The following is a 14,661-nucleotide window of genomic DNA, read 5'->3' on the forward strand; positions in this document are numbered from 1 at the left end:
CTTCCCTTCCCTTCCCTTCCCTTCCCTTCCCTTCCCTTCCCTTCCCTACCCTTTTTGGTAAAGAAAGGGAAAGTATTGCTGAGAGACTGATTGCAGTCAAAATAGTTACGTAAATAACTCGTTGTGACCAGTAACTCCTACCGGCAACTAGAGGGCAGACTTCTAAAACAGTTCAAGCTCTGTAAGATGCAGATAGGTACCTCATGAGCTTCCCAAAAATATTAATTGCGTGACTCATACAGATTTTGCATTTTTAACTGGCTAAATACTTTCAAAATACTGTACTGATATAGCTCAGCCTATTACATAAAAATAATATTCCTTGCTATTTGTCAGCAGCCAAGCAGTTGGTATTCTAAAACTGCTAATTATTAAACCCAGTATAACTAAGTTCCCATTTCCTTATCCTTCCTTTTGTCTCAGAGCGGTTGTGTTCATTAATTGTGTCTTATTGTATGCAATGAATCACCCCAGACTGAAGAGGGCATTTTTATTACCGGGCCAGTATTGTTTAGCACCTGAATAGGACTTTGCTTCTGACCCATTCACTGTAGGATGTTTAAAGGGACCTTTGCAATGGCAGAGAAAAACGAAGAAAAGCAAACCCTCACAGCCAAATCACCAAGAAGCAAATGAAATGCTGAGGAAACCTCTCTCTCTCTCTCTCTCTCTCTCTCTCTCTATTTTTATCTGGTCTCACAGTCTGACAGAAGTGGGACATACCATATGATTATTAGAGTTTGAAACTGTCAGAATGTACCTTGAAGGACAGACAGTATTTATATGTTTGGCATGAGATGCCTGAATGGAAGCTGGAGATCAATAGAGCAAGAGACTGAGATGAGGTGGGGACTGTGGGGCCGGAATGGAAATGCCAGTTTTATGTTATACTGCAAAGCTGGGCCCTGTCCTCAGCTGTACAAGAGTACAAGAACAGCTGTGGTTAAACCATACAATAGAGTTTAAAAGGAAAGTACTTCTCCCTTGACTAGCAAGACTGTCTCCTGCAAGTTCTCAATGATGGGAATGCTGAGCAGGAATTAAGGTTGGGAGTTTCACAGGCCTGAAAATGTTGGCCCTTAGAAGCCCATTACAAGGAGCAGCACCATCATCCAGGCAGGCTGCCAGGCAGCCAGTGTGGGGGATGATAAGAAACTGCCCAGATCAGTCATGCTCAATGTTCCGTACTGCACCAAGAGAATTGCTGGAAGCAAGATGTTTCCATAAAACGTTACACTTCCAAAGCATAAACCTTTCGCAGCAGAGAAATGGTCCACCAGAAAATACTGGACCAGTTTGATGCTTGGCATAATCTAAGGTATAAATGCTAATTGCTTTTAAATAAACTTTTGCAGCTTCAGCCCATGTCAGTGCTCAAATAACAAATCAAGCAAACTCCAGTTTTTCTCCCATAATTATCCAACATAATAATTCTCTCGTCATCTTCCCCTTTCTCTTCACTGAAAGAAGAAAGTCTATGTTTGCAGTACACAAAGATGCTGTTCGTGTCTGGTTTCATTGCTTGGAATTTGAAATTCATAAACAGTCATGATACAAATACATATAGCTTTAATCCCAAATTACATATGTACAAATGGCATTAAAATTCAATTACCTTCAGGATACACATGATCAGACTTTACTTTGCAAAAGCATTTTTTTAAAGCATTCCTTTCTAGAATCTATCTTTCCGTCTAATGCGTACTTTCTTCAGTGACAAATGAAAGACAAAATCTGTCTTGCCAAGGTCTTTGAAAATCTAATGAGTTAACTTCTAATTCTTAGACCTTTTCCCTCAAACACTAAGGTTCCATGGGAGGTGGAAAGTGTTTGTGATGAAATATGAATGGCAGGATACATGGATTCCGGAGAATAGTGAAATAAAAACGTTCAGAGAAGGTGCAAGTGTGGTAGGAACTGAAAAGTCAGGAAGTATGGAAGCTGTGGGTGACTGTTTATGGGTTCACTGGTGTAGATGAATTAATCCTGACTGTACACTTGAAGTACACCTGAAAGAGAATTTGATACCTATGTCTACAAATAAGCACGATTAGGCTTCGTGTTCAGTCTTACCTAATTAACTGATACTTACAAGAGTCATTTATTGACTTAATATTGTTTTAGTATGCAGTTTTTATCATATAGTTCCTCATATAGTTTTTGAAAAATCAGCTCCACAGATGTAATCAGGCATCAGTGGCATTCAGATGTGTCATTAATGAGGACATCTGCTTGTGGGCTTGACAAGCATCTCCCCTGCAACTCTACTACTCCCACAGTACAAAAATTTACAATCTCTTGCATACAAATTTTTATTTTAAAAATACAAGCGAGTTGTTGCTTCTGGATTAATGAGAAAGATTTGTACATAATTTAAAGCACGAGCGTAAAGGAAGTCTGAGGCAAGTTCCTCCCTCTAGAAATTCTGTAGCATATTAATACAACTTATTCAAAAGTCATTTTTCATCATTTAATTACATAGCACAATTATGCATCTTAGTGTGTTTAGAGTTTAGACAGTTCATGTAGCAGCATGATCTTGAAGCTAATAGCTCATCCCCACAAATACTTCTATTGCAGTGCTTGACTATGTTAAGACTGCTGAAAAGATTTAACTGTAAGAATCATTACTATAGCATAAAAGTGTCTGTAAAACTAAAGTCACATTTCTTCAAATGTCACTCTCCCCCAGATCAACCATTTTTCTAAAAAACAAACCAAAATGGAGTGGCTTGGATTTTCAAAGCACAGAACATCTGAGGATTTTCAATTTCCTGAGAAAGAATCAAAGTTTTTAAGCTATATCAAGTACTTTCCATGAGAAGCTTTGTTTAACTCACTGGATTTCTAGTTTCCTGCCCACTCTGAAATAGCAGAATAATTACATTTGGAATAAATATTTCTACAACTTTCCATGCCAGTAAGTGAGCAGCATGGTCTTTATGTTGTTCTGAAAATGGCACTGGACATGCAGTGACTTCAAGCCAATGATGCTGCGGGCTTGGTGCAAACAAGGGCTGTTAAGATTTTTGCAAAATTTTATAGACCGAGCTAACAACTGAGGATTTCCAAGGCTGCAAGATGTCCTCCTTCAGTGGCTGGCCTGCGTAACTGTTCATGGCTCACTCTGAGATGTGAGCCTGGCCCTGTCACCTATTTTCATCCACTGGCTATGACTGAAGTAAATGGGGCTGCCACGAAAGCAGGCAGCAAGGTTTTACAAAATGCTCTTGTACCCACAGCTTATTCTGCCTTTTGTGACATGAGAGGGTTTTTTTCCTAGGTACTGTAGTGCTTGTAGTGGGATATCTCATGACCTTCCTGGAATCCTAGGAATTCTGTATTTTAGCTTTGTATTTTCCCACGTTAAACCAAGGTTACAGAGAGCAATACCAGTCACCATGTCCTTGCCTCTTGTACTTCAGCCTCAGACACCTGTGAGACATTTACCCCCTCTTATCTCTGTGGTTGGTGACCAAGAGCTGACTGTAGGGAGTCTTTGCAGTGAGAGCACTCACCACCATATATATTTTTTTCTAGCTGGAAAGTTTGATTTCAGAGACACATGCTAGTTGGCAAACCCCAGTAATGCAATTAACTCTCAGTAGGTGCATTTCATATTACAACAGTGAGTGCCTCTTTACAAAGCCTTCATCATTTTCAGTGCATACACACACATACACAAAAAGTCCTACTGTTTCAGATAACACTGCTTTTCTTTTAACATTTTCTTATGAAATTTGTCTCTTATTACTGCTTTTTATATCTTACCAATCATTATTTTATTTCTCATCATGCTTAGCCTGTCCCCTTCTGTACATATGTTCATCCCGTAAACATCATGATTACCAGCCTAATTATTTTTTTTTCCTCACTGGGACGTAGCAACATCTTTTTTATTTTCACAGTGCACCTCCACCCAGGTACATTTCTACTGTCTAATTTTCACCCTATGCCTGAAAGCTGATAAGTGGTTTTGGCTATCATGGGGGAAATCAATAGGATTTGTAGCATCTCAGAGGAGGTAATAAGTACTTTGCAGGATTGGCTCTTAGGCCTTCGCTTCCTTACTGATGAATTTTCTGTACAACAGTTGCTGAACTTTCATTCTCTTTGTAAGGCTTTATCTTGAGAATCTAAGTTACTATTATGTGGAGTGAAACTAAATTAAAACTGGACTGTCCTGGAAATCCCTTTCTAATCTCAGTGCCATATTTTTACTGTTTAAGACGTGTAAATCATGTGGTTTATTAACAGACTATTCGGGCATACTTGCTAATACAGTCAGGTTGATACCTTAAAAAGGAAACCAAGTCCTTGAGCAATCCCACAAGGAGAATTCAAATGATTTTTAAAGAGAAGGTGGTTTAGGCGGATGAGAGCAGCTTTATATAAACTCAGAAAAGAATTTCCTCCCTATATTGATTAGTAATTACAAAGGATAATAATTATAGACACAAACCTGCATAAGCATAACAGGACTTAGTAAAGTACCCCAGAGGAGAAGCTGTATTTTCCCTTCAGAAGGTAATAATTACATAGGTAGTAAGTACCACAACATAGTTCTCATTAACAGATAGAAAGAACTATTGTAGTTTCTCATCAGTAGTTTTAAACAGTGTTTATTATATACTGTTTGATCTTTGCTTCCCATTAAAAATCATAATGACCTCAATAGACTCCCAAAGCAATTGAAGATGAGTCTGCAAAATCTTTTTATAGGGATGACACTTTATAAGAAGTTGGAGAGTAAGCATTAATGAAAAGCAGAAAATTAAAATGGAAACCTGAATTTAATGTGAGATAAACTTACATATGCCACAACCAGTGTGCTTCCAGACGTGTAAACTATGAAGAGAAAGTGTGAATGGTAACATGAATGGTAACTTTGGAGAAAGTCACAGAATCAGTAGTAAAATAACAGAAAGTGTTTCAGAATTTGTATGTTCTCTTTGTACTACCTTTTTGGAAACAATCTGTAAGGACTCCGTTCCTATGAGCTTTTTGGATATGAGACACTGCAAGATATGCTTTCCCAGTTTTAAGCAACGTGATTTTCATCCCTAAAACCAGCACATTTGTAGCAATAAATACAGCGTAATGAATCAATAAGCTAAAAAAAATCTGCTGCTTCATCTAAATGATAATAACTAGCGGGCCATAATGTACTGTTATAGGTGAGTTTCTGACCTGAGCCAAGAGATTAAACAGAAGAAAAAAAAAAGAGAGATTGATAAGACTGAGTAGAAGGGAGAAAATTTCCTAATACATTTCCATTGTCCATGGAGTATAATGTTTGTCACAGATTACAAATCCATAACTTTCTGAAGTAGTATTAATCAGGAAGAAGGGGCATTTGTTATTAGGAAGTTGTCCTTTCTTTTTCACTGGAAATGCTGAAATCTTATTTGTTTGTTTGTTTTCTTCACTTTTGAAAGTGATACTAGTTGCAACACATTGGTCTGTTAGGAACAATATGTAATATCATTTGTGCCATCTGCATCTTGTTTTTGATTATCAAGAAAAACAGAAAAACAATATAACTCATGTCAAGAATCATGGCTTTATGGGCATCAGGTCTTTTCAGAGATCCAAAATTTTGAATTATTATATTTTCAGGAAAAAAACAGAAATATTTCAGGGTTTTTTTTTTTTTTTTTTTTTTTTCCCAAGGAAACAATCAGCATTTGTTCTTGGGATCTCCCCTAGGAATATCCTGAGAGGTGAGGGCAACCTGGTGATTTCCAGGTGTGGGGGTGGGTTGACTACCCCAAAGATTCTCAGCCTGGACATGGAATCAAGGAGTGCTGAGGGCTCTACTTACAGATTGTGGAGCTGCTTGACTCTGTACTGCAAATCTGTAGTAGGGAGCTTGGACATACCAGATGCCTGTATGAGCCCAGGATTTCTAGATGCTTGTAAGAGTACTGAAGTCCTTAGACAGAGTTCCTAAATGTGGGACCCTGCCCTGCAAAACTTGGCTTGGATCCGCTGAGAGCTGCCACCTCTGTTTGTCTCTCCAGTTCCTTGCAGGGAGGAAGGCTTAAGGAAAATATAACGTGAGAAGAACTTCAAGATATTATATTCTAAGCAGCAACTAGACTTCTTTACATTCTATACAACAGATATTTTTTTAACTTTCCAAAACAAATGATCAGGTACTTAGTAAGCAGAGAAATCTATGAAGTCTACTGGTCTCTGGAAGACCAATTTGCCATTAGTTGTCAGTGAATTAATTTGTGATTGGAAGTAATGATCAATGCTGGAAGTAGATGATCTTTAAGGTCCCTTCTAATGCAAGCCATTCCATGCCTCTATAATCATGTAACAATAGTAAAATCTGTAATTTTTATTGAAACCTACAATCTCTCACGTTATGTTATTCATACACATGGAAAGATTGGCTCATCTCTAAGAATAGATGTTATTCAAGAGGAAAAAAATCATAATACGTTTTTCAGGTGTGAGAACTGTTCCTCACTTATCCAGCTGCAGGCATCTTCTCATCTTGAGAAGGCAAGAGTGCAGCTGGTTACCTTGAAGCTGCTTCAACTGGCTTCAACCAGGAGTCCATGCACAAACCTCACCATGAATAATACATCTATGAATGTTCACATGTACTCTTTTTCATGCATATTAACTCACCGTGAACCACTTGCTTAATTCAAGTGCTGCTGTGCCCAAGTAGTTACAGTTTCCAAATAACTAAGAGGACAGCCTAGCAACCATGCACAGTTTAATGCAACTATGCAGAGCCAAAAATCTTCCAAAGAGCTTCCAACATATGCTGGTATCTAATCTTTTTTACCACTCAAACTATTACAGCAGTCATTATTTCAGTGCAATGCCATTCTTCTTAATTATGTAACATCAGCTGAGTGTCCAATTCATACATTTGAAAATTGTCACAGTTATGTTCTATATTTGGCAGGAGGTAAACTTGCTGCCATAACGTATTGATCTGAAAGACCTCTGTTTGGTAGCTGTCATTTCAGAGCCACCACACTGAATTGCCTCTCCTTTGCAAGCTTCTTTGCTGACTAAGCTTTGTGTTAGTGTAGGGAGCAAGATGTTATACGCTATGGCAGCATATAGGGAGTAAATTGGGTCAGAACCCTCCTTAGTTCCCCATGTCATACTGCCTAAAGATAGATGTAAGCTAGTTTGAAGAACAACGTATGCATGAGAAAACCACACATGTCTTTCAGCAAATGCCATGATAAAGATAAGAAAAAGTTGTCATAAAAATAACGATTTTTGTATTTCAGCACTTGTTTCTGACATTATTTGTCAGATAAACCTTCAAAAAAAAAAAAAAAAATCTGACCTTTTTTTTTGTACTGAAACTCTGTGTGTATTTGTGTGAATCTGTTTTTCATGCAGATTCCTATGCATTTCAATTTAGTATAGGTAAAAAGCCAAAACATAAGAGAAGGAACCAAAAAATAGGAGAAACTACTTAATCTTTTCAATATTTCATAGAATAATAGGCTCACAGGATGACTGGTGTTAGAAGAGACCTCTTAGTCCATCTAGTCCAACACCTGCTCAAGCAGGGACACCCAGAGCAGGCTTTCCAGGGCCATGTCCAGAAAAGATATGTGAGAGGAAATGTATTCGAGAAGTTTTAGGAGATGTGTTCTATTATGTGAGAGCTGCTATTTTTTCCTGACCAGAAACATAAGACATATGCTGAAATAATTTGAAAAAAAAAAATAAAATCCAAACACAGAAGAAGTAAAACATGGTTTAATTTAAAGTAGATATTTTAGTTTTAATAAAGTCAATCAGCTATCACTGGGGGGAATTCAAAGGATGAAGCTCTCTTTGCTACTTGAATGGTCTTATCCCCATCACAGTTCTAGTATGTTCACTTTGAGCACATTTAACTTCCTACTGCTTCTTCCTCTGCTTGTGCAGACAGTAATTCCAGACAAGATATCAATGTTAAAGCAGTGGAACAGGAGAAGATGATCTCAGCCAGTGGTGCCCACTAACGGGAAGTGAGAGCAGTTGAATTAAAGCAGATCTCTTTGAACTTCAGATTACTATCTCAGGAAGGACATGGCTTTCACCAGTAGGGAAATAGAACTAGGGAGCCAAAGGAGACAGTCCACTTCTATTTCACATTCCACACACCTTTTAGCAGAAGCTTTTCCTTCTGAAGATCAGTGTGTTGGAATTCTAGGTTAAATCTGCTCCAGACTAAGAAAAGTTCATGACCTCTTCCCCTTCTTACCTTACTGAAATTGATACCCAGAGTGCTTATTCACCGGGTATGCCCAGATGTCACTTAAAAGCTGTGGGAGCAAAAGTCTCTCCTGGGTCTCCTAACTCTGTAGGAAGTCATCATCATTTTGCACTTGAAGAGACACTTTTTACCTTTTTAACCAAAGTTTTCCTGTGCAAAATTTTCTCAAGCATCCATGCCTGTTGTCAATCTCTGTATAGCCAGGGTATGTAATTAATGTTTTCCGATGATTATAGACTTCAAAGTTTGCATGTTTTAAACCACGTTTCACTGCCTGGTGAAACATTATTCTAAAGAAAAGACGCAGTTCTCCCACTGTAACCACCCCGTCCCCTCCCAAATGGAGGAGACTTTTTGCTGCCTTCTTAAACGTTGCATGTACGACTGTGACAGTGGTGAGTAAGAGATCTATAAATGGGTTCTGGTGAGGAGTAAACATCATGTGGTCGTTCATTTTGGAAGCTTGCTGAGTGGGAGGCATTTACTGAACCTTTGTGCACTTGCTGTAATCACTGATTTTCTATGAAGTGCTAATGTTATATGCCTGTTTTCTCCTTTGTGAGGGCACTTATTACAAAGCCAGCTGCCTTATCAGAATTTTAGGGTTAAATATATAGGGCTGTATGCTGTTTGGATAAAGAGAAATTTTACTTAGCCATCTGGTGATTCGTGTACAGTCTTTAATTATATAATATTAGCACTGAACGTGGTGATTTTGTTGTATGTATGGAGGTACAGACAACATTTAGATTTGTTTCTTATTTCTTCTACCTTCCACTAACATGTTGTAGAAGAATAGAAAATACTGACAGTTTGAGATTACTGTTTCTTTTTTTTTTTTTTTTAATAAATCTTTACCTCTTTGGGCACATTTACAGCAGGGAAAAAAAAATAAAGGAGATGCAACATTAAAAACTGTGTTTTTTTTCTTTTAAAGTGAGATTTTGAAACTCATGGATTTATGTAGATTTATTTTATAAGTTTCATCTATGTTGAACAAACACATAAGCTAAATAATCTCTTACATTAAATATAATAATCTCTTACATTAAAATAGCCATCATTTTTTTTTCCTTTGTTTAAAAAACTCAGGAACCTAGCCTTTTTTTTTTGCTACAGAAGCTAACTGTGACATCTCATTGACTGTAATCAGAGCCCTGCAGATTCTCAAAATAGGAAAGAAGAAAGGCTTGAGGACTGGAAAAAAAGCTAATTCCGTGATTCAAGAAAGCTTCTAAGCTTGTGCTTAAATCTGTATTTAATCATGACAACATTTAAGCTTGCATTTTCTGTCAAGTACATACCTTTCTGTTTTCTTTAAAAGGCAGTGTTGTTCAACAGAATAAGGTTGATTGAGGTGGCAAAAGAGGCACTAGTAGATAAGCTGCAGCAGCTGAAAGAATAACCAGAGAACATGACTGTAAGGATTTTTAATGTACCATAAGCAACCTATTTTTGAGTTTATGGACTCCCGTTGATCTCTGGAGGAGTTTGAGCTCTAAAAATAACGTGCCTTTGGGAGCTGGGAGAGAGAACTGTAGCTGGCCAGAAGGCGGTCTGAGTGGATTGAAGCATCATGGGGAGATAATAGAGGGTCCACTGACTGCAATTATAAGCAACCAGAGAGCGGGAAGTACACTTGAGAGAAAGATAATATTATTAGCAGGTGTTAAAATAGCACTACTTGCAAGCAGTATGCTTTATACAAAATTCAAGAACAAGAATTGGCCTTTATTTTCCTCTGCATCTGAGTTCTGTGGTAAGGCTTACCATGAGACTTTTGTTGGTCCTGCATTTAGATTATAAGTAACAGAGTCCTGTTGGCTGTATTAATTTTTTGTTCATCTTGTTAATTAATGAGTATTCAAAGAATCATAGAATGGCTTAGGTTGCAGGACTGCCACCCAGCAGATGAGGCTGCCCAGGGCTCTATCTAACCTAGTCTTGAATGCCTCCAGGGATGGTTCCTTCTGATATATGGCCCCTAGACGACTGGCTTTCTCTAGATTAAGTCTGCTATATCTCTGTTGTGACTGGGAGGACTGGAGATAACAGACTTTTTGGTGGATGTTCTGCCTAATGAGAGTCCTGTGCCACTGGGGAAGAAGGGAAACGTGTTCAGTTCTGTGTGATATGATGCCAGCTGGGACACTTAAGCCTTGAGGTTGTCAAAGTATTAAGTGATATTAACATAGATTTAGCAAGAGATAGGTATCAAACATCTGGGAGCAATGAGGGGAAAAATGATTGAAAACTGGGGAAGGACAAGGGAGTACTTGAAGAAATTGATCATGCAGCTGAAAATAACCCAAGCAGCTGATTATTTGGAGTTTTAGTCACACAATAATATGGCAAATTACACTTTGTTGTTTTAGTTTGTAATTACACTGACATACCCACAGAGAAGCAGGGGCAAATAAAGATCTTTCACCTCATCCACAAAACCACCCTGACCCTCACAACAGAGGGACAAGCTCTCCTGGGACGATAAGCCATGCCCAAACCTACTGGCTATCTGAAGCTGAAGGGCACTTCTAGAGATCACCTGTCTTGACCCCTGCTTGGAGCACAGGCAGCCCCTGCAGGTCTCTGAGGGCTGGGTGCACCGAAGGTGGACACCCAGGCCTGTCCACTCCAAGACTACATAGCCTCTATGGGCAATCTGCTCCAGTGTTAGATAGCTGTTACATTAAAAAGGTTCATTTTCCTGTCTACATGAAATTCCATGTATTCCAATTTCTGACAGTTACTTCCTATCCTGTCACTGGGTACTACTAATGAAGGTTTGGCTCTATTTTTTTTCATACCCGCGTCAAGATCCCTGAAGGCTGGGTGTGCATAGCACAGAACGGTTGCTATAATGGGCTCAGGAAACAAGGAAAGGCTAAACTACTTGGTGACTAAGGTAGGGAAAGATGAGCGTGGAGTTCCTACACAGGGCAGATGTCTCCTACAGGATGGCACTTGAAGGAAGTACAACCTTAACCACGAATCTGCTAGAAAGGTATATAAAAAAAGGCACATAACCTATAAAAGAGGACGCTGAGTTACAGCTGTCACTCACTCTGTGAACCCGCCCTTAATATATTTAGAAACAGTCTGACACTGTCCTCTTTAAGTGGAAGGATCTGAAAACATTTGTGCCACCAAGTGCTGAATTATATTTCTTTGTGCCCACTGTGCTGAGCACACCGGTGCTAATAGATACCCTCTATTCTGAGCCCAGGCATGAGCATTTGCATTTAATCATAGCTAGTAATGTTTTATCCACCCACCACTGCAAAACAGTCACCTTGTGATATTCAGGAACAAGCACAGAACAGTTTGAAAGAGAATACTCAACTGAAACATAAGAGAGTGTGTGTAGGCAGGCAGTAATTATACAGGACAGGATTACACGTGCATGCGTATCCTGGGGAGCCATCAAATACAGCTTCAAGGTTTGATTTTGTTTTTGAGATCAGAAGTACATAAAATTACCTGATTGTGGGGAAGTTTTAGCTGAAGCAGACTAGTACACTGCTTCACTGAGTCAGTTTAAGACTTGATTAAGCTTGGTTGCTAATGCCCAAAGATCATGCTAGTAGCACTGGTTTTTGTTGTTGTTGTTGTTTGTTTATCTCTTTCTTTTGGACAATAACTCCTTCTCCCTTTTTCAACTCCAGTTCTTTTTCTTTAGACTTCTTTATTCAAAAGATACCAACACTTCCAAGCAGTTCATAATAGGGTTTTCTGAACAGCACCTCTTTTCTCCACCAGTGTCTTCTCAAAGCTAAGTAGTTTGAGTCTTTTGAATGTCCCTCCAATATTTGTTCAAATGTGTCCAGCCCCAACACAAAGTGTAGCAAACCCTGTTTAAATGACGTATTGTGAAATACAGAAGGTTGCCATTTTTTCCACCATCCTGTGGCTTTTTCTCTACTTTCTGAGCATTCAACACAGGTTCACTAATTTAAGAAAATTTTAATAAAGATATAGAGATATTCCTTCACCCCAAATACTTAAATCCTATTTCATTAAACACCTGCTCTAAGAAAGTTCATGTTTTGAAAAACTGGAAGATATTTTCAAACCCCTTTCCTCAGTATTGAGACTGTCTGGAACCGCTGATGTAGTGGCAACCTCCAATGCCCCTTAACTTCAAAGGGAACAGGATTTGACCCTATGCTGTTTCAAATTAGATGTGACAATGCAGGAAAGAATCACCGCAGATGGGTCAATGGAAATTGCTTATCATTCCACAGACAGCAGCTAATACCCCCTTACACTGCTTAACATAATAAATAAATTAACACTGATGGGATCTATACAACAGACACTATTGTGCTACTGCATTGAGTGTACTGTATCAAGAGTTTTATCCACAGAATGGAATGCCTCTTCTATGAGGAAAGGCTGTTCAGCCTGGAGAAGAGAAGGCTGCAAGGTAACCTGATAGCTGCCTTTCAGTATCCAAAGGGGAGCTACAAGAAAGAAGGGGACAGATTTTTTAGCAGGGTCTGTGGTGTTAGAACAAGGGGAAATGGCTTCAGCCTCAGAGGGTAGATTTAGGCTGGATATAAGGAAAAAAAATCTTATACAGTGAGGTAGGTGAGGCACTGGAACAGACTGTCTAGTTGATATGGTTGATGTCCCGTCCCTTGAGACTTTCAAGGTGAGGCTGAGTAAGGCCCTGATCTTGCTGTGCATCTTCCTGTTCATTGCAGGGGAGTTGGACTAGATGGCCTTCAGAGATCCCTTTCAACTCTAAGGATTCTATGATTCTACTGTGTTCCAGTGCTAGTTGATCCCGAAAACTGAAGCAGAAATGGGATCTGTGCCACAGTCCTGCTGCTGTCTTGTGCTGTCAGTTTGTGCCTGCTGGAATAACACTGGGACTTCCCCGAGACAAGTTGTAGTGCTGGGGCAACTGGAGAGGGACAAGTGAAGCAAATATCCTTACTGAGGGCAAAACTCAACGTTTGAAGAGTTCATGGGCTTTTTAGAGAGTCATGAAGTTTCATCAGATGGATTCTTCGACAGTGGGTGGAAAAAGCTGTGGATCAAGATTTGTTTCACACCCACTCTCTATTCTCTGAGCTCAGATGTAAACAAGTACACTGCAGATGCTGGAAATATACTCCCCTTTACAACTTGCAGGTGTTTCTCTGCGTTCTCTTGAAACAGCTGTTAGATCACTGACAAATTACTAATTTCTGGTCTTGTATTTGTTATGCAGGTCCGACAAGAAACCAAACAGATTCCATGAATGGATATCATCCGAAATATTTTATATATTTGTATGAAGAATGAACTTCCTAATTCTGCAACACTCCATGGGAAACATCTTCTTTGTACATTTATATCAGCACTTTCTTCTTGTCTATTTTGCTTAACACAGAAAAGTACTGATGAAATAAAAGAGCACAGAAACTAATGAGAAATATGTATATATTCAGGAATGATTTAATCTGAGATCAGGGAATATAATATTTAGAAGTTTGAGGAAAAGTGGTATAAATGCTTTATTAAAGAAAAAGTAATTATTTACAATTAATTTGGTTTCTTTTTTAAAAAGAATGAATATAGACAAAAGAGTTTAAAAAAGACTTCACCAAATTCAGAATGAATAAAGAATGTAATATCTAATTTCCTGTTCTGTATTCCTGGTTATGGAGCAGGAATAGCGGATTATGTGTGATAAAGGAAGACAATATTAAAAGGGGTGGTCTTTATGGTGAGTTTAGCTAAATTCTTTTCTTACTGCAGAGCCAAAGTATTTCTTTTTCATGGGAACATAAACATGCACCAGTGTTCTGATGTTTATGCTTCACCTTAACCTAGTACAGTGAGAATACAAGGTGTGTGAGCCTTCAATCTTCATATGTAAGCCGTTCTGAAAGTAATACCTTGCATTTATTTCCATGGAACTACAACAGATACAAAGAGCACAATAACACTATTTGATAGAACAAATTCTCAGCTACAAAACGCTATTTTTTTTAACAGTCATCACCACTAGCTATGCATTTTCATCAGTGATGAACAAGAGCCTGCATGCTGTGCTTGTAAAAACCTGCACCAGCTGAGGTGACCCATTGTCACTGTTGCCACCACTGAAAGGCACCATCCACTGCCTCACTGTGCTCACATCCACTGGTTGGTCTCCAGAAACATAAGCATTGATGAATGTCAGTGGCTGTCATTTTTTCTGCATGGAGGAACTCAGTGCATATCTTTGCTTCATTTGCACTTCCATGTCAGAGTGACCCTCTGCTGCCATCTGTCACACAGCAACAAAATGCAATGGGATACTGGTGGGAAGGTTCAACCTCTGCTGTCATACATCTGCCTCTGTCATCATGAATCAACATAATAAAATAGGAGGTGTTACTTTCAGAGCATCTGTCTTACAAATAGACAGGTCAAAC

At 38.7% G+C, this 14,661-nt stretch overlaps 1 protein-coding gene across 1 annotated transcript in view; it reads left to right on the top strand.

Annotated features, from left to right (window-relative positions):
* Positions 1–14,197, top strand: part of SMPX (small muscle protein X-linked) — a 39,727-nt gene extending 25,530 nt beyond the window's left edge. Inside the window, exon 4 of the mRNA XM_042811053.1 lies at positions 13,470–14,197. The gene's annotated coding sequence lies outside the window, so the exon portion shown is untranslated. The remainder of the gene's footprint in view (positions 1–13,469) is intronic.
* The last annotated feature ends 464 nt before the right edge of the window (positions 14,198–14,661 follow it).

This window comes from Centrocercus urophasianus, unplaced genomic scaffold (assembly GCF_019232065.1).
Source record: "Centrocercus urophasianus isolate 14NV4802_14NV808 unplaced genomic scaffold, USGS_Curo_1.0 seq_12, whole genome shotgun sequence".
NCBI classification, from domain to species: Eukaryota; Metazoa; Chordata; class Aves; order Galliformes; family Phasianidae; genus Centrocercus; species Centrocercus urophasianus.